This window comes from Geospiza fortis, unplaced genomic scaffold (assembly GCF_000277835.1).
Source record: "Geospiza fortis unplaced genomic scaffold, GeoFor_1.0 scaffold231, whole genome shotgun sequence".
In the NCBI taxonomy this organism is placed as follows: domain Eukaryota; kingdom Metazoa; phylum Chordata; class Aves; order Passeriformes; family Thraupidae; genus Geospiza; species Geospiza fortis.
Window position 1 is genome coordinate 2,095,454 of NW_005054351.1, and position 19,236 is coordinate 2,114,689.

A 19,236-nucleotide genomic window follows, 5' to 3' on the forward strand; every position below is an offset into this window, starting at 1 on the left:
TGTCCCTCAGTACGGTTATGGAGCAGGACTGTAGTAACATCATGTTATGGCCCTCTTACCAATTTGGTGTCTCCTACCAAGTGTGGCTTTAATGTGAGACTCCTGAACTCTTCAAGAGTGGATCTGTGCACTGGCTGGCTTGCCTGGCTAATACTGTAGGAAGTAGGCAAGGGAAGAAAGCAGTGGTGGATGGGAGGATGGAGTTTGCAAAGGCGATAGTTAGAGAGGAGCAGGAGTGTGAAGCCCTGGAGCTGGATAAATACAGGACATGACAGTTTGCTGAGTTCAAGGCCTTACTCTGCTGCTTTGCCTGTCCCTGTGCTCTGGGGCATCTCACCTCTGGCATCAGCTAAGATTTGATCTGTAGTGATGAGTTAGAGGACAATGAAACTGTAGATACATTTTGAGGATGGTATTTATATACATTTAGTGCTGAGACAGATTGGCTGGGAAGGGAAAGAAGCTGCTGAGCTTGTTAGAGACCCACAGGGGAGAAAGTGCTCTATGAGATAGTTTGAGAATTGTTAGTTGTTTTGGCAACCGTAATTAGACATGGCCCATAATTACTTCTGCAGCTATGGAGGAGTGTAATTTGCTTTTAATTACTGTATTAGCAAATATATCAGTAGGGAAACCAACAGAAAAAGAAAAAAAAATTGCTGACTTTCTTTCAGTCCTCTTCTTTGTGACTGTAGGAAGGCAAAAATATTTGGACAAAAAAAATATGCTCTAATGAGCCCCAAACAGGCACATTCGGAGAAATGAACATGCTGAGGGGGGAAATAGCTATTCTAGATAGCAGAGACCTGGCTTCTATCATAGTTCTACAAAGTGGAAATAATAGCTTCTTTCCATTGTAATTTTAAAATTGTAACTCAGCGCTGTTCTTCTGATGCTTTGTGATAGATGCCAGGAGTGGAGACTGCTCTGCTGCAAGTGTGAGTCAGATAACAAAGCAATTTCTGAGCTGTAGCAGCACTGCACCTTTTCTTTTGTTTCCTCTGAAAGATACTGTAAGGCTGCATTATCAAGATTCACCCTTGCAGAACAATATTTTATTTTTAAATCATCCTTTAAAAGAATTTGTGAGTACTGGAGGGGACGTCTTATCTGCCATCGTGGTCATTTCTCCAGGAGAATTCAAACAGGAAAATGCTGAATGCATTTTCTTACCTTGAATCCCAAAGAATAGAAATGCAGTGGTTTTCCTGGCCTCTTAATCTTCTCACTGAGATACTGCTCTAAACACTAATGAACATTAAATCGCTATTGCTCTGTTGGTGTGTAGCGCTTCAGTCAGCAGTCCTTCCAGAGTCAATAACAGCAGGCAATCTACTGCAGCTCCTCTGGTGTTTATTTTTAAAGATAATACTTGAAATACTTTAAAAAATGAAACATTTTATTTTGAAGGTGACAGAGCTGGAAAAGCTGAAAAAGTTCAAGATGCTTTCACAGCATGTGAAAGGGACAAACCATTTGGATTTCAATTTCATCTCCCTGCTGCCTAGTTGGCCACGGAGCTGTGGAGGGAGCATGACTCTTGGCAGGCCAGGGGTGGCTTTCCCTGCTGGCTTCCCCCACCAGCAAAGCACAGGAGCCTCTGCAAGTGGAGTTTCCTACAGGAATCATTGAATGAGGAAATGGGGCGGCTGAAACAAGGGCAGGTCGTAAAGGATGGTAAAATCCCCAGTACTTTGTTTTAAGGTGAAACCCTTCACACAGCCTGCCATACTCCAGTACAAAAAATGGCTTGGTTGAGCACGTATCTCCAGCTGCAACATCCAGGTAAACAAGGGCATTATGACAGCTAGAGAGGCTTTTAAAGCGGATTGGCTGTGACACTGGCTCAGAGTTGTATACAGGTCCTGCACGCTGGCATTTCCTAACTTCTGAATATTTGGTTTTACCACTGCCTCAGCAGTAGTGCTTTAACATCATTTTATGTGAGGTATTTATAGAGCACCTTGTCTATCAGTAGTAACTTCCTGACTAGCAGTTCCAGCTGAAAGCTTGTCTGTGTCCGTAAGGGAATTGGTATTTTTTCCCTGTCTGACAGCCAAAATGGTCTGACTGATTGTGAGATGGAGTCTGGGAGAAGATGTGTCATTCTGTAATGTTAAAACAAAAATGATGATGAGAAACTCTAATGCTGCACTGAGCTTTAAATTGAAAACTACTGCGAGCAGTGTGGGAAGAGGGAACCAGGAGGCAGTGGCAGGGGGCAATGCCACAGCAAGGGTGGGAGATGTGAAGAGTTTGGTGGAAAGGAGAACCAAGCAGGGCAGGTAGGTGCTAGTCTATCGCAAGAAGCTGTGCCTCTATGTTTTTCACAGCAGACATCTCTGTCTTTCTATATTACCTACATGCTTACTCAAATTATGCAGGTAAAAAGAGGCAGAGTCTGAGGAAAAATAAAACTGCAGATGCCAAGGGCCTGTGTGCACTGAGGAGGCTTGAAGCAGCAGCCTTAATCTCAGTGCTTTAATTCCCCTCCTGTAAGGGTAGTGCTATCAGTTGTGCAGAGAGATGCCACAAAGATGCATGTATACAAACCTTGTGGAGCACTAGGAACAAATTACATAATTTTGTATTCAGTACAGGGTAGTTTAAATAAGGCCGGCAGGCCACTGTGAAGAAAAAAACAGTCTTCACTGAACAAGTCAGACACCCTGCAGAAGAAATAGTACTTGAGCTTGTAATTAAAAAACAAATTTATACATAAAATGGCCTGATTAAGACTTGTGCATCAATAATCCTGGCACGTCCTAACTTTACAATGCTTGATTTTGCGCTGAAGTTTCTTTCAAAGTTACTTTTCTGTATATGAACTAAAAGGAACACACATAAAATTCGAAGGCTTCCGCACATGAAAAGGGCAAAGAAAGACAAATATGGCAGAAAAAAGACAAATACTATCACTATTATGTATGAGGTATGAGGTTAGCACAGGTTTTCACTGTTCCTCAAACTCTTGAGTAACATATGAAGCAGGAGAAAAAAGCCTTTGGGCAGGACAACCTGTTCTTTACTGCTCCTTGAAAACATGAAAAATTTTTCCCCAATCACTTTGATATTTCATTTACTTTTACTTCTCTCAGAGACCTTGATTTCATTTTTTTAACAGACACCGCTGAGCTCCTTCTCCCTCACCTTACGGAGATAAGGATGTTCCAATCTCTGTGCTCCTGCTAAGAGAGAGCTGGAAAGGCAACACCAGGGAATGAACCATTAAAAATACACCCAAAACCCCAAAGCAGAAAGTAAGCAGAAAAATGTGGACAGAAACACCTTAATTAGAATTTTTGTTTCACTTCTGCCCTGTGTCCAAGCTGACAGAGAGAAGGCTTTTTCTTGATGCCTGTTTCTCCCAGATATTCTTCTGAGGTATTAGATGTTGCAGAAGAGGCAAGTCAACATCATACAGACTACAAGCTTACAGCTGGCCTAAAGATGTAGAAGATTTTGCCCTCAGGGCTGAAACGGGTAATGGGTCTCCCCTCCTAGTACCTCTGCAGGTGCAATGGCAGGCTCTGTTTTTGTATATTTAGGCAGCTCAGACTGTTTGTAGAAGTGTGTATCTCAAATGCTTTCAAGGAAAAACTAAATGAGGCTGCAAGAATGGCAATGAGCCTTTGAAAGGGTTTGTTTAGGGATTTTTAGTAATGTAAGAAAGCTGGACAAGGGCAGTGAAACTGAATTATGTAGCAAACACTGTTTAATTTGAAGAGAAAGGAAGCAGTGCACTGTGAGTGTTCTTTTAACTCCCACACTAAAGTTTTACTAAAAGTTATTAACAAATTATCTGTCAAGCTTGGTTTGCCTTTTAAATCCATACTTAGAGGTCTCTTTAAATATCCTGATATTAAGGCAAACAAACAAACAAACAAACAAACAAACAAACAAAATGGTGCTCCCATTAAAGCCAGTGAAAATTGTGTTTCTCCTGACCATGTTTATCCATCCCTTATCACAGTGGGACCTGGGTCTAAATGAAATGCTCTTGCTCTTCTTGATCTAAATGAAATGCTCTTGCTGTATATACAGATGATTATGTATTAGTGACAAGGACTGGAGATGAAACCCTTGTCTCATGTATTGCTGGCAAAACAGAAATCCTATTGTGCCTCTGTAACAGAAAATTTGAAATATTTTTGAGGCTTATTTTTGCAGCTGGGTACACCGGTAGGGAAGTAAACATCACACTAGCACAAAAGGGCTCAGAATCATATTAATAAAAAGTCTATCATCACAGATATTGATGTCCAAAGATACATATCTGGCAGAGAAAAAAACCTGATTTCCCCAAAGTAGTGAGGAAGAGGGTATTGAAAGTAACACTAGGTCCTAGGAGTGTAGGCCTAGGCATGCCCCCTACTAATAAATTGTTGTTTTGGTGAAGTTATTTCTTACAGCTGGCAGCATCTTTCCTCTGTGGTCCCAAACTCAAGCCAAAAACTTCTCGTCTTATGGAAAGTTACACCACTTAGCAAGATGTTACAGAAAGAGATAAAATGACAACCCAACGAATACTGAGAAACATACTTCAGTATTCTACTGACTGAAACCAGATTTAGTATTCAACAGCTGCAAGAGAAAGTGTTTGACATGTTTGCCTCTGCAGCCAGTTTAGAGGAAAGGGAGGGTCATTAAGTGTGAACAGCGTCAGCTAAAATCCTCCCACCTCTCTCTCAAGCCTGCTGGTAAATCTGACCCTGTAGTAAAGGTCATTTCTCAACTCCTCAGGTATGCAGCTGCATAAGGACCTGAGAGTATATCACAATAAATTCTTTCCTTCTCTGTAGAACTTTTTCACTTGGAGGTTTGAATCCAAATAATGCTGGTTTCCTGTTATGCTTTCCTGATAGTGCTTTATCAAATAGCAGGAATTTCATACTCTTCCTGAGGGCAATTTTTTAAACTGAATTGTTTCTTATGGGTTTTCACTGTAAGCGACACTGTAAGAAACTGTTTTCCAAGCTTATTGTCAATTGTGAATGAACATAAAGTTAATTCAGTTTTGTGAGTGCCTGTTCACCTAGTATAAGTCTATTATCTATGCAAATTAATGGCTTTTGTACTTTAAAAATTGAGATTAATCTTTGATTTAAAAACATCACTAGTAACTATATATGCCCAGATGGACCTATTTGTCTGTTGGATGATTTAATCATTAATTTTATAAATACTTGTTATTTGTCCCTTTTAATGGCATGGTGAACATCCCTCACGATGAGATTCTCATTCCTAATTTTGGTTTTGACTGAATTATTTAAAATTAAGTTGCTCAGTAGTGTTCCAAAATTGCTTTATATTCAGGTCTTTCACTCTTACTTTGCATTGGACTAGCCCTGACTGTTGCATTCTCAGTTGTCACGGTGACTTTCCCTGCTTAAGAAAATGAGAAGGACAAGGTTTGTAGGTGCTTATTTCTGAGTGGCTTGAATATCTCATTCCCTCACCTAAGACATTGCTCAGGAGGCATAAATCCATTCTTTATCCTTAGTTGCAGTATCTAACATAAGAAAAGACAGAGTCTTTCCGTCTGACTTACATGATTTAATTTGATCAAGAAAACCTATGCTGTCCAGACTTATAATGACCATGTAACTACATGCACCAGAATCAATGACAGCTTTGAAAAATTACTGGTTACTGTAGCTTCTTCTCTAATCACTTGGAAAAATGATAACACATGTTCAAGTACTGTCCTCACTGCCAATTTATAGCATCATTAAATTTTGCTAGGAAAATCTTATGTTAATTTTTGTTCTTATGCTCTATGAGTTTAGATTTGGGTGCTTTTTTGAAATCCATCTCTACTTTTGTGTGCTTTAATTCCTGTTGTTCAACATCAGATGCTGGCTTCTGAGTATGGAAGGATCAAAGCAGCTGAAGTACAGATGGTCAATGTCTCTGTAAATCAGCTTCTTAAAACAGGGCATCAAATTTTCTTTGTGAGTATGATTTTGCCACCAAAATGAAACTGGAATTGAATTTAAGCTACTGATGCAGGCTCAAATTAACCTGCTAGTTTTGGCAGAGCAAACTGTGGTTTACACATCTTCCATCCAAGTAAATGTGAACCTCAAGCTCCAGGACTAGTGGTTTGGCCAACCAGATAATAATGGCAGAGGGAGGAGCAGAAAGGGTTGGAGCAGGGATGCCATCCCTCTGTGACTCTCCTGTGTCTGGAAAACCCTGAAAGCGCAGGCAGCACTTCCCAACAAACATGACAGACAAATGCAGTGTTTTATCTTGGTTTTCTTGCATTAGCTTCTAATGCTGCTTTCATTATATATCTGGTGAATTGTGGCAATTGCACAAAAACCCATTGATGGCTGCTGTTTATTTTTAGAATAATTAAAAATTATTCCTTCAAAAAGGGAAAAATCTTGTTTAATTTTTTAAGGTTTTATTTGGCACTCTAAATGTGAAATGGAAGATAAATAGGAAATTTGAATCATCTTGCATAGTAGTAAATTGCACGCAATCCCATTTGCCTTTTTTCTGCACAGTATCCACATCCAATTTGTATTCTGCACTGTCTCAATTCACTGACAGTTTATAGTGATGGACCACCATTTTAACAATAAGTACATAGAAGCAGAATTAAAAAGGCTGTGCTTTTAAACTAACTTCAATTTCTTGATTTTCATATTTAGTTCTCATCTTTATTCTCCCATAAATGCTTGTTGTTGTCGGCTTTTTTCTTCCATGAAATGCCTTTTAAAATTCAAAAGCTTATTAAAAAAACTAATAGGTAATGATAGTTGCCTTTCATTCTGTCTTTTATAAACCATTTTAAAGTGAATGAACTATTTGAATTGCAAACTCAGCTCTTGCCTACATCCATGAAACAATCAGTGGTAAACAGAAAATGATCATAATTTTTCATCAAAGTGCTTTAACCTCAGCCCTGTTGGCTTGTCTCCCAGATAACAAGGTAGGGTAATTTCTGTGATTAATTAGGTAAAGTTTATCAAACTGAATGAAGATGAAAGGCTTTGGAGGACTGTATGGTATTAAATGTGTTTTAAACATAGCAAAACAGTCTCTTACAAACTTTTTACATACACTCAATAGTTTCTGAAATATTTGGCTCCTTGACAGAACAGTCAGAAACATCTGGTCCAAAGCTACAAGCTCCCCTTGCTCACCCAAAGGCTCAAAATAATAGATACTGGTTACTGCCTGCAAAGAGATTTTGAATCAATCTTTGTCCTAAATACATGCACGAGAAAAGGTGTTCATGAATATGACAGGAATACAGGAAAACTGTACGGGTCACTGCTTAATGTCTGTAAGAACTACAACAGAATTTTGCACATTTGAGGTGGCAAACATCTTGTTCTATTTTTTCCCTTGGATTCAAGATCAATAAATAAGAGAATATAATCTTAAAAAATTTTGTATGGACAGTGCTCTGGGCAACCTGATCTAGTTGAAGATTTTCCTGCTCATTGCATGGAGGTTGGACAAGATGTCCTTTGAAAGTCCTTTCCAACCCAAACTAGTCTGTGATATGTAATCAGTACTGTCACTCATTCTTTTACTCATGATGAATGTGTTTTATTAAGAAGTGTTTTTTATTTAAAAAAAGGGAATGTTTTTATTTTAAAATGGCTAACCAAAAAGGTTGGGTAGAAAATTGTTATTATTTCCACTTAACTCTATATGTTCATAATCATTTTATGTTTTATCCTTTTATAATTCCCAAAATTGAGCATTCCTTTTGTGGGTGGAAATTTCTACCTGACAAAAACCTGTCTTTTCATGTCTAGTATTTTTTCTTTTTCGGACTACAGTTGTTATGAAAATGCATAACTCAAGGCAGAACTTATGTCTTCGGGTTTAAAGAGATTGCCATCAAAACCCATCCCTTATCCCACATGAAGATGAATAATGTGTTTTAGGTAGGCAATTCTGTTGCGACCAGACTGTGATGCTCAAACCAGCTGACTGCTGGCTGCAGGCTTTGGAAAAGGATTTCACAACACTAGGATGTGGCCACTGAAGCACTGCAGTAGTATAACTAAAGGTGCTGTCCCTATACCTACCTTTTTAATTAACATTTGCAACTGATGGACGATGGTCTTTGTGTCTGCACAGACTCTTTGCGTTCAAGGCAGGTGTCTGCAACCAGCAGACCATCATGGGTCTGACAGCAGGAAAATCTCTGTAACTCAGTGATGCCAAAGCAAGCTGCTCAGCTTGTGTCATCCTGATAAGGAAATTAAAGGGTAGCAGACTAACATGTCTTGTTCATAATTGCTCTAAACTATGTTCAAAATGTAAATTAAAGGACAAATTCTGAAGGTTACTGAGCATGCACAGTGCACACTGAAGTCCCCTCTAAGAGCTGACCCGAATAAAGTGCAAATGTCAAGAAAATCACTTGAAAGCCTTGGGGCCCTAACGGCATTGCACACAAGTCTAATTGTGTTTATCAGCAGAGTGGTGCTACATCTCTTTTGCTGTTGATTTAGGAAATCCAACTTTTCATTGACTCAACAGCAGCTTTGAATGCCCCAAGCACCTAAATAAATCTAATCACAGGAAATCCTTCCCCTCCATCATTTCATTTGCACGAGTCCTCCTTAAAGTACCATCTCATCAACAGAGACTGAAGGAAGCATATCTTGCCTCTCACTGGTAGGAGGGAAGAAATCACATTCCTGGGAGAAAGATGTCCTTTCCATAGTGCCTCTTTTCATGCGTACTTTATCTTCTTCACTGCAAGACTCTAACACTGATGAGCCCTGCAGGTCCTAAAGATTCAAACACAATGGCACAACAGGAAGATTAAGGCTAGAAAAAGAAAAATTGGATTTCATTTCCTCCAACACTGAAAAGATGATTTTTTTTCCATTAAAGAAAATTTTTCCATTAGAGTGTTTTCCATTAAAAACTGCTTCCTGTGGAAAACTGAGTTTCTATTTAAAAGAACATTTTCACAGCAGAAATTTATTCTCACAAGAAGGAAGCATGCTTTTAATATGCGCTTCCAATTTTAAGATATTGGTTAAAAATTCAATGTTTCAATTCCTCTATAATTTAGTGCAAAATTAACAGTTTTGGCAGGAATTCCCTCTACCATTACTGTTTTATGCAAAATGCATGTCAGGGCCTGCAAGACACTTGTAAGCTGTGATTAACTTGAGCAGTCTCAGCTGGGACCCCCATCCCTGCTACCCCTGCCCATGCCCCAGGCCTCCCTTTAAGCTCAGACCCAGAAAGCACATAGACCTGGCCTGAGCTCCATCAGAAACATACTTGTGCCTACTCCTGTGTGCTGCTGTCCTGGCTTATGGATTTGTTATTTTTACTGGATTATTTCCAAAGCCACAGTCTTCAACCTTTTTCCATGCCCCTGGATGGGTTCTGGATCTGTACTGGAAACCTGGCTGGACTTTTGGTGTCATTCATCAGTGTACCTTGTTTGGAGGCTTCAGGGGGACTGATTGCCGTACTGACGCTGTTCATCTCCTGTGGGAGGATGTCCTGGTGGGGAGGTCCCCACTGTGTTGGGATTCTCTTTGGCTCCCAGCTCATCCCTCCTGGAGGAGCCCTGATCCTGCTGGTCCCTGCTGTTGCAGTGGTGAAGTGTAGCTTGTCACTTGGATGCCAGTGAATAACAACCAAAAATATTTCTCTATGTGAGTTGTGTGTTTTGGGTCACTGTTCTTGACAGTGTCAGCTTTCAGCTGAGCCTGTGAGCAGTGCAGAATGAAGGAGACATATTTAAATGCTGGCCTGCAAAGACTGTATGATAGAGCCCCATGTCAGCATTCTCAGATACCATATTTGCTTGTGTTACTGTGCTTCCTGCGGCCCTTCCAGTGCTTCAGTGCTCTTTTTGAACAATATATCCTTGGATCTTCTGCACATTTGTTTTCTCTGTGTGGGTTTGTACGCTGAAGTTCTTGATGGTGATTAAATTGCACATCCTTTTTGATGATACCAAGAGGCAGTTGCAGGAACAGACAGAACTATTGGAATTCTACATACCACATTCCCAGCAAGGTTGGCTACCATGGGTAAAAGTGTTGTGCGATGAGGATAAAAATGGTAATGTCATTAAGCTCTTGCAAAAGACAGCAAAAAGTCAGGATAAAAAGGAGATGGACAAATGAATTAAACCTAAGCTGATTGCAGAATAATTAATTTTTAATTGAAATTAAAGGTTAAGGACTGATACTGTGAGATCACTCTACTAAATAGTAATTTGCTTGCTTTTACTTATTTCTATTGGACCAGAAGGTCAATGGCCTTTTCTGATAGCATCTGGGCAAATAGCAGTCTGTTCTTTAAATTAAAAGAAATGCCTGTTTTAGCAATTTCCTCTGGCAGGAAAGCAAGCATATACTCTTGCTTCATCCTTTTTATTGAAGGGGCACTATCAAGCTTTGAATCCCATTTACATTTTTAGACTGGTTTCTTAAGGAAATGAAGCTTATATAATGACACTGACTTTCTCTTCAACTGTCAAGTCCTATGTAGTGACTTTTAAACTGTCTGGTCAACTACAACTAAACTTAAAAGTGGATGGAAAAGTATCAGCTAGAACAATGTTCTTAAAATCTTTGTCAAAAGCAGAATCTGAGGGGAAGAGAGAGATGCAATTAGTGCTCACACTGAGGGAAAGTGCCAGCCTTGGCTGCTGTGCTGTTGTTTGGCATTTATGTGCTGGCCAGCCAGCCTGTCACTGGGCCCATCAGTACACATCTAGGCTTCCTCTTGTCTTCTGTAATGTGTTGCCTCCAGCACTGTGGATTAAACTGAAGCAATTCAGGGAGGAAGCTGGGCACAATGACCAAGCTAAGAAATCTGTAGGAAACAGCTCATGAGTAATTCTGCTGCTCATGAAAATATTTGTTGCTTTAGGGTAGAAAATCAAGTTAAGGTGGGTGTAAACTCCTCAATGTACAATTGTCTATCTAGTCTGACAGATATGTTCTTTTCACTGATCACTTAAAAATCAAACTGCAAATAAATGGGTTGAAATGTCCTAGTGAATAACTTTCAGGCCAGATATTTTGTACCAAAAATATTTTAAAAGTACATATATATCAGGGAAGTTGAGGGTATGTTTCAAGTTCTATGAACCAGTGCATTTGGGAACTGAGTTTTTCAGTCTGATTAAGATTATTGCCATGCTAATTTCAGTTATGAATGCTGATCAATTAATACTTGAATTGATCAGACTATAGGACCAGGATCAATCTTTTATGAAAGTCAACCCTGACTTTCCACATAACCGAGAAAACTTTCTTGAGGTAATTCCTGCTTGAAAGTTTTTTTAGAGGGGAAAAATAGCCACTATTAATTTACAAATCACAATGATATACCACCCAATTTGCTACAAAGTAAGAGAGGTGATGAAAAATTATCTTCACCTTTTTTTAAGAAAAAAACCTGTTGTTTTGACTTTAGGTTAATGAACCTTGCTGTGCTGGTCGTTAGATTGTGTTGTACTTTGATCTATAATAATTAACAGCCTTGTGAATTCCTTGCAGATATATAACTCTGGTCTGATGGTACCATGTTGTGCCTTTGTACTCAAAATACTCCTTAGGAAAATCTCTGGTAGTCATTTTCTTGCTCTTACCACTGGCCACCATCTTCTCAGTTTCTTAACATAATCCTTGAGACGAGAATTTAGAATTGGGCGAGCTATTCTGACAGAGATCCCACTTAACTGCACTTGAAAGACATGTGTAGTTGATTGTCTGTTATGATTTCCCCTCTGCTGTGTTCAGTGCTGCTACTTTTCATGAGTTTCTCAGAAATCCTAGACTTGGCTCTTTCCTAGAGATCAGACTCTACAGTGGGTTTTTGTGTCCAACCACCCACTGGTCGAGTCTGTTCAGTATTAGTGGTCTAAGTTATTGGAGAATATCCAAAGGAGGGCCACAAGGCTGATGGAGGGACTCAAAGGGAGTCTTTTTGAAGACCAGCTGAGATCATTGGGTGTTTTCAGCCTGAAGAAGAGGAGACTGAGGGGACACCTCACTGTGGTCTTCAACATCCTCATGAGGGGGAGTAGAGGGGCATGTACAGATCTCTTCACTCTCATGACTAGTGACAGGACCAGAGGAAATGACATGAAATTGAGTTGAGGAAGGTTTAGATTGGACATTAGGAAGAGGTTTTTCACCAAAGGGGGACCACTAAACAGGCTCCCCAGGGAAGCGCTCACAGCACCAGACTGACTTTAAGACATATTTGGACAATGCATTCAGGCATGTGGTGTGGTTCTTGGGACTGTCCTGTTCAGGGCCAGAATTTGGACTCGATGATCCTGGTGAGTCCCCTCCAACTCAGCTTATTCTATGACTCTATGATTTTATATCGTTCTTTTAAATTTGCCATCATCTACAGTACCATTTTTTCTTTGTTTTTCACTAGGTTATCAACAAACACATTAAAAAGATTCAGGGCCCCACGAAAGAATGCCTGATAATCTATTATTTACAATTACATTTTCAAGACTGGTTATCCAGTGTTTAATGTACCTAATGTTACCATGCTAACTCTGTAGTGTTCTAGTTCCTGACTACACGGTCTTATCTATCAAATCAACAGATTTGAAGAAGCATTTCATTAATACTACTGCTTTTATAAGCCAACCTTAATCTTATCAGTGATGCAAAATTAGATTGATGACATCTACTACTTAGACTACTATTCCTTAACTGTGTTTTCCCCCACTGTTGCCTTAAATACTGAGTCCTGTGACAACTTCCATGGCACTTCTCTTGTGGTGCATAAAAAATGAAAAAGTTCTACAGAAAAGACAAATATACAGATATACTTTTACTTGGGTTTCTGTTATAAAACCATGTATTAACACATATTTTTTTCTTTAAAACAACCCTTCACTGTGGAAGAACAAAAATATCTACTGTAAAATTGTCAGAGACAAAACTGTTAGGAAGCAGTGTTTTATTTCATTACACCATGATAAAAAAATGTCTCTGTTTTGCTTCTTCAGATGTCTGTTTTCAAGTTGGAGTGTTCTGGACTTGTAGCTTAAACTTACTATCAGTATTCTTTGGAACTGCGGCTTAAGCCTTTTTTATAGAACACTTTCTTTATACCAACTCTTATTCCTCTGTGGACCCGTGACCTCATTTTACTTGCCTACCAAGATGACTACTAACTGCCATAGCTGTATGCTTACTGAGATGGAGCTGTTCCCAGCTCTCCAAACTCTTGGGTCTGTATTTCTTAATTCGCTTTTTTGAAGCATACGGATTGAAAGCTTCTGGATCTCGGATGGAGTTTCAAACTGAAATGACACAGTTGGTGTGCATGGACACAACCATGAGTTTGCTATGCTATCTCTAACAGGTATCCCATCTGTGCCCTTGTAATCAAATAAGATTAAACAAGATACCAAAATAAAGAATTTGGTATCTAGCATTCTCCACACTTCTCTTTATGCATGGTTGAAATTGAGCTAAAACTGCTAAGGAATATCTATGTGCAATGGGCTGCTAGTACTATTCCCTTTAGATCTTCCCTCTTTGTATAGGATACCTGCAGTAAGCAAGAAATAGTGAGATATTTTGATGTGTTCCCAATCCACTCATCCTGGTGGGGTCTCTTAAACGTTTAGCAGTGAAGAGCTGGTGGGCAGCAGCATGTGACAAGTGTGCATCATGTTTGTATTAAGCCACATTTTTACTCCTGAGAGAGGACAGAGCAGCTTTGCACTCCGTTCCTACATTCACAGTCATACTCGTTGGGGAAAGCACCATCACAAAGGAGAAGCAATTTAATCTAATGCTGCCACCCAGACACTATTTCTTATTCATTCTAGTCCTTTAAAGGGGGGATTTAGATAAGGATCAGAGATCACAGAGTTGGAATAGGCCTATTCTGTATGTGTCTGGCTAAGGAACAAACAAATAAAAGAGATGGTAAATATCCTGGTGCAAATTGCTGAATTAATTTCAACAATATAATTGGACTGGGAAAAGAAAAATCATGAATTCTAGTGTGACAGTTATTCTGGCCCTTTAGGAACTAAGGCAGGAATTATGCTTCTGCTCAGAGGCAGAGTTTCGCAAACAAAGTGATACTTAACTGCTTCCCTTGGCCTTCATAACCTCTCATTACTCATTCCCCCATGTCTGATTTAAATTGGTCCAGTTAAATTCAAACATCATAAATTTTAAACGAATTAAAAAAAATTTGTCTGAAAAAAAAGTTGTCTGAAATATGTGGTGCTCACTGTAGCAGAGGATGTAGACACACTATGATATTTAGCTAAAGGATATCAAAGGACATGGTCTCTTTTTACAAATATTTCCCAAAAAGATGAGGTCCCAAATCTTTGACAAGCACTGAAAGAACAAAGCTGAGATTAAAAATTAAATGCAACAGCCTACTTCTAAAAGGCAGCAAAAGATTGCAGATGTTACTAGGCACCATTTAAAAGACTATGGCTTATTAATGCTGTTATTATGCATATTTTCATACTTTGACAGTTTGATTGTTGTCTTTTCAATGCATTTATTTATCATTTCAAATACCATCATGATTTTAATGGTGAATTAAATTCTGATCATATTTAGTCTGTTCAGAACAGTAGAGGTTACTAGACATGGCATGCATGCTGAATTGGTATTGGTTGCATGCTGCTTTTTTGTGTTCATGATGTGCATAGCCAAAATCCTGTTGGCTATGAAGATCGGCAGAATGTTTTGCTTCTCAATAATGAGGAGCAAGAAATATCGTCCTCTTGTCTGGGTTCTGGCTGAGATGGAGTTCATTTTCCCATGGCAGCCCTCACAGTGTTCTGCTTTCCATTGGTAGTTGGAAAGGTGTTGATGACACACCAGTGTTTTGGGTACTGCTGAGCAGTGCTGGCACAGTGTCTCTGCTGGCTCCCCAGCATTCCCCCCCATCAAGTGGTTATGCTGGAGAAACCACTACATGTGCTGAAGTGCAGCTTTCTGGGGAGTGGCCAGACTGCTTGCTGATGGGAAGTAGAGAAAAAACGGGTTTTTTTAGCTATTTGCTTGTGTTCATGCTAATTTTTACTTTTGCTTTGGTAAACTGCTTTATCTCAACCTATGAATCATTTTCCATCTTATTTTCTCTCCCCTGTCCAGCTGGGAAGGGGGAAGGATTGAGCAGCTTGGTGTGCACCTGGCATCCAGCCAAGGTCAACACACTACACCTCTTAATTTTAGTGCTCTGACAGTGTTTTGTGAAGCATAGTTTAAGCAATTTTTTCATGACCTGCTAACATGCTGAACACACTAAATTTGTTCTAACATAAATAGTGATTCATCTTCCAGCAAAGCAGAATTTGAAAATTATCTGTAATTCTGTTGTAGGAATAGCTGGATGTTTTTGACACATGATGGAAAAAGCAGGGTAATGTTGTGTTTCACTCTCCTGATTTTCCTTATAAGAAGTTACTAATTTGAATACCTATCTGCACCAAAATTGAGAATTATTTACTTTCCCAGCTGCATGAAACCTGAGAATGCTTTACCTGAGAGAAGCACTGAGAATTAACCACACCTTTAAAACAACAAAAGGCTGGAAGGTGCTCCAGCCTTTTGTTGTTTTAAAGGTGATAGAGATTGAACCATATAGTGTGTGATGGTGGTGTGTGGCTGCAATTATTTTCTAAATTCCCATTGAACAGCAAATAAGGTCTCATTAGGAACAAAAGTATTTCCCTGAAGTTTGCTGCATCAAGATTAATTTTTGTCTACTGAAATGCTTGGAGATTTAAGTTGCCTTTTATTTCTGAAATAAGTCTAAGTGCTTTTCATTCCAAAAGGTTTCAGCAGGGTAGATTTAAAACCAAGAGCAATTACATGTGACAGCTGAGCCCTTCCTGCTGTGAGTTATGCACTTCCTGTCCTGTCTTTTATTCCATGGCTAAGAATTTATCTAGAGGAATTTGGTATACTGAACAAAGAACCTATGTAGAGAAGGGACCAACTCAATCTTTAGGTGATTGATTGAATTATGTGGGCTGAATTTTCAAAGGGTGTTCAACTTTCTTGTATTTACTGCTGTTTTGCCTGCTCAGTGATTGAAATGCAAAGCCCCTTCCCCAGCCTGCACTGCGCACATACATGTGCATAAACATGCATACGTCCTTTTAGTGCCCAGCTGCTCAATGAACAAACTCATGTGGCCACATAGCCCTTTGTTTGTTGACACACAGGTGAAGACTGTATTTGTGAGACTATGGGCTGGTTTTGATGAAGTGTCCTTAAAACATTTGCAAAAGTAAATTCTTTGTGTGAATTTTGGCATGCTTAGTTTAAATGAGGCATGAAACTGACTTTTATTATTAAAGAAAATTAGGAACTTTGTTCTGAAAGTTAACTTATAAGTTAAAGTGAGTTGAATGGAACTCAGTCATTCTTGTATTTATTTTACACTGAGTATTATAAGTATTGGCACATTTGCTGGCCCTCTACTTTGAAAATTAGACTTGTTGACTTTATTGAGACTTATACATTTTCCCAGAGTAGCTGCTTTAAGTAGAAAGTTAGTATCTTCAATACCTGGAAAATTAAGGGAGTCCAAAACTCAGCACTGCAGTCAGAAGGAAGGAATGAGTTACTTTTAGCAAGGTCAGAAGACTTGTACATGCCCTGCTTTTTCATCTCTACAAACAAGATTTATAGTGGTTGCAAGTGGTGGCATCTATACTTTCTGTCACTTAGGTGCCTCCTTAAGGAAATAGATGTGATTGGAATTTTCTTGCTATTTCATCTTGTGTGGGTTCATTATCATTCACTGTCTCATGAGGACTGGGCTGGCAGTCATAACATTTTGGGAGCACTGAACATCTGCGCAAGCACAGCTGCTTGTTGTCAGGGTACTCTTGAACAGGCAAAGCCAGTTTCAGAAGACAGCAAATAGGAGGCAATATTTTTACTGTTTTGGTTCTTTGTTTTCCAATTTGTGTAAAGTTAACATTCTTTGTTGAAATCTGTTCTTTCTATTTTACAATGTGTTGACTTGAGAGGTGTTATGTTGACTAAAGAACGCTTCCAGAGAAAATGCTTAAATATTACCTCCTAATGGATGGTAACAGGTTGACCTGAATAAATCTTTGGATAAGGAAGTCAGGAATGGAAGAATTGCTGCTTATAGGAAATTTCTGTTGCAGGCTACTTGAGGACAATGCTACCGATGCATAAAATAAGGCAAAACACAGAACTCTGTCTAGTGTAGTTGTCATAAACAAATTTCAATGTTTCTCCAATACTTCTACATTTTGACCACTGGATTTTTGTTAATTTCTTATTTTCTTTTTTTTTTAATATAAACAATATTTTAGAGCTTGATAGCATCCAAGAACTTTTTGTAAACAAATCATATTGGTGGTTTCATTTGCCTAGTTATGCAGGGAATTTTATACCACGAAACAGCAAATTGACCAGAATGAAAATTTAACATTTGTATTTATGTCCACTGATAGCTTTCAGATTATTCCAAAGGTATTGTGAAATAATTACCAGAAATACCTTAAAATTAGCAAACAGAGATCATATGGAGGTTTGGTACTGTTTAGTCTCTGGCATCATCAATATGTTTATTAAAGATGTTCAAAGTGATGAATCCAGTAAACTTTTACCACCTTGTCAGACAGCATCTCTTTCACTTCTTTTGAAAATCCCTTGATGTCTGAAGGGCTCCATATCAGCTGAATACTCAAGGTTTGTCTCTGTGCCCATAGATATTATTGATACCCTTGGAAGATTATCCTGTGATGGTGACTAAGTTTTCTGTGGTTTTGAGTTTATTGGGACTGTCTCTGTCAGATGAAGGAATTGCATTTTACAAATGCACATTTAAGCCTAATTCTGCCACTGTTTCCCTGTGTGAAGTGAATTTCATTTGTAATAAGTAGCAAAAAATATCAACTAACCAAAAGTGGTCCCTTTTAGAAAGGAGAAACTTTCTGCTCCTGAGGTTGTATATATCATTGTCAGACTTCATTCATAAGACTTGGCATTTTTGAATTAATCTACTCCTTCATGTGGGAATTCTCACAATTGTGATTAAAGTTCCATTTTTTACACCTACTACAATCTGATCTTATATCAGTCACATCACTATTCCCAATATTGAGACTGTAATGTTATACAGTATATGCTCCCTGGAGTTGAAGTACAACAGAAGATCTGTGCAGAACTGAAGTATGAATGGAACATAAATAAACCAGATCAAAGTGCAAAATCTTACCTTGAAAGAAAGTTCAAAGAATGTAAAAGTGCTCAGAGAACAGTAGGAATGAATAAACCACTAGTGCCACTGACAAAGTGAGCCATGTTCTTATGTTAGAACTATGACTCAAGCATAGCCTGCAGTGAGTGCTGAATGCATAATGATGATCCAAACTTTCAGCATCATTAAAATATCATGGAAGACTTAACTTAGCTGTTGCCATGTATGCAATTCCTATACAACACAGTACTACCACTAAAAACAAATGTAAAAGAGTTGGAAAATGAAAAATTTAAATTCACTCACTAGCAATCAAGATGTTATCTCTGTTGCCTTTACTTGCTGTCTCTCTTATTTGAATTTGTTTTTCTATTCTTCTTAAGAATTATTTAATTTATTTCTATGAGACAAATTATCTGTCATAAATCATACAGGCTAATCAAAAGAAGAAAATCTAATGGCAATCTTAGCCATGTTATCTCTTCCTTTTCCAGGCTTTTTCCTCTAAGAAGTGGAATCTTTTTGCATGGACTTTAACATTTTTATGAATTCAAGTAGAGGAGTCTGGCAATTGATAAAGACAGAAAGAAAGATAAATGAAATATTTTAAAGCAATTTTCTTGTTTAGGAAATACGGCCAAGGCTTTGGAAATTCTATAAAATCCCTCACTTTTAAGGGTATGGGCTAGTCTCTGCATCAAAAGAAACTTGCCCTTATGTCCAGGTATTTGTGACTGCTATTTTTCAGTAGTATGCTTTCCCTTTTATTGAAGAAGAAAATGCCAACCAGTGCCAGAAGTTAAATACCATGTGGGTTACTCTCTGCTCACGATGATTTCCACATACACCACCAGAGGCATTGAGAGGAGGAGTGGGATCTTGCATAGAGGTTATGCACAAACCCTGCGATATGAGCTGCTTTCTTGTACAGTAGAAGAGAATCAGCAATAAAACGTTCTTTAGATACTTAAGTGCTGCTTCTTCCCTTTCTCTTTCCCCCTCCCTAAGGTATTATATGTG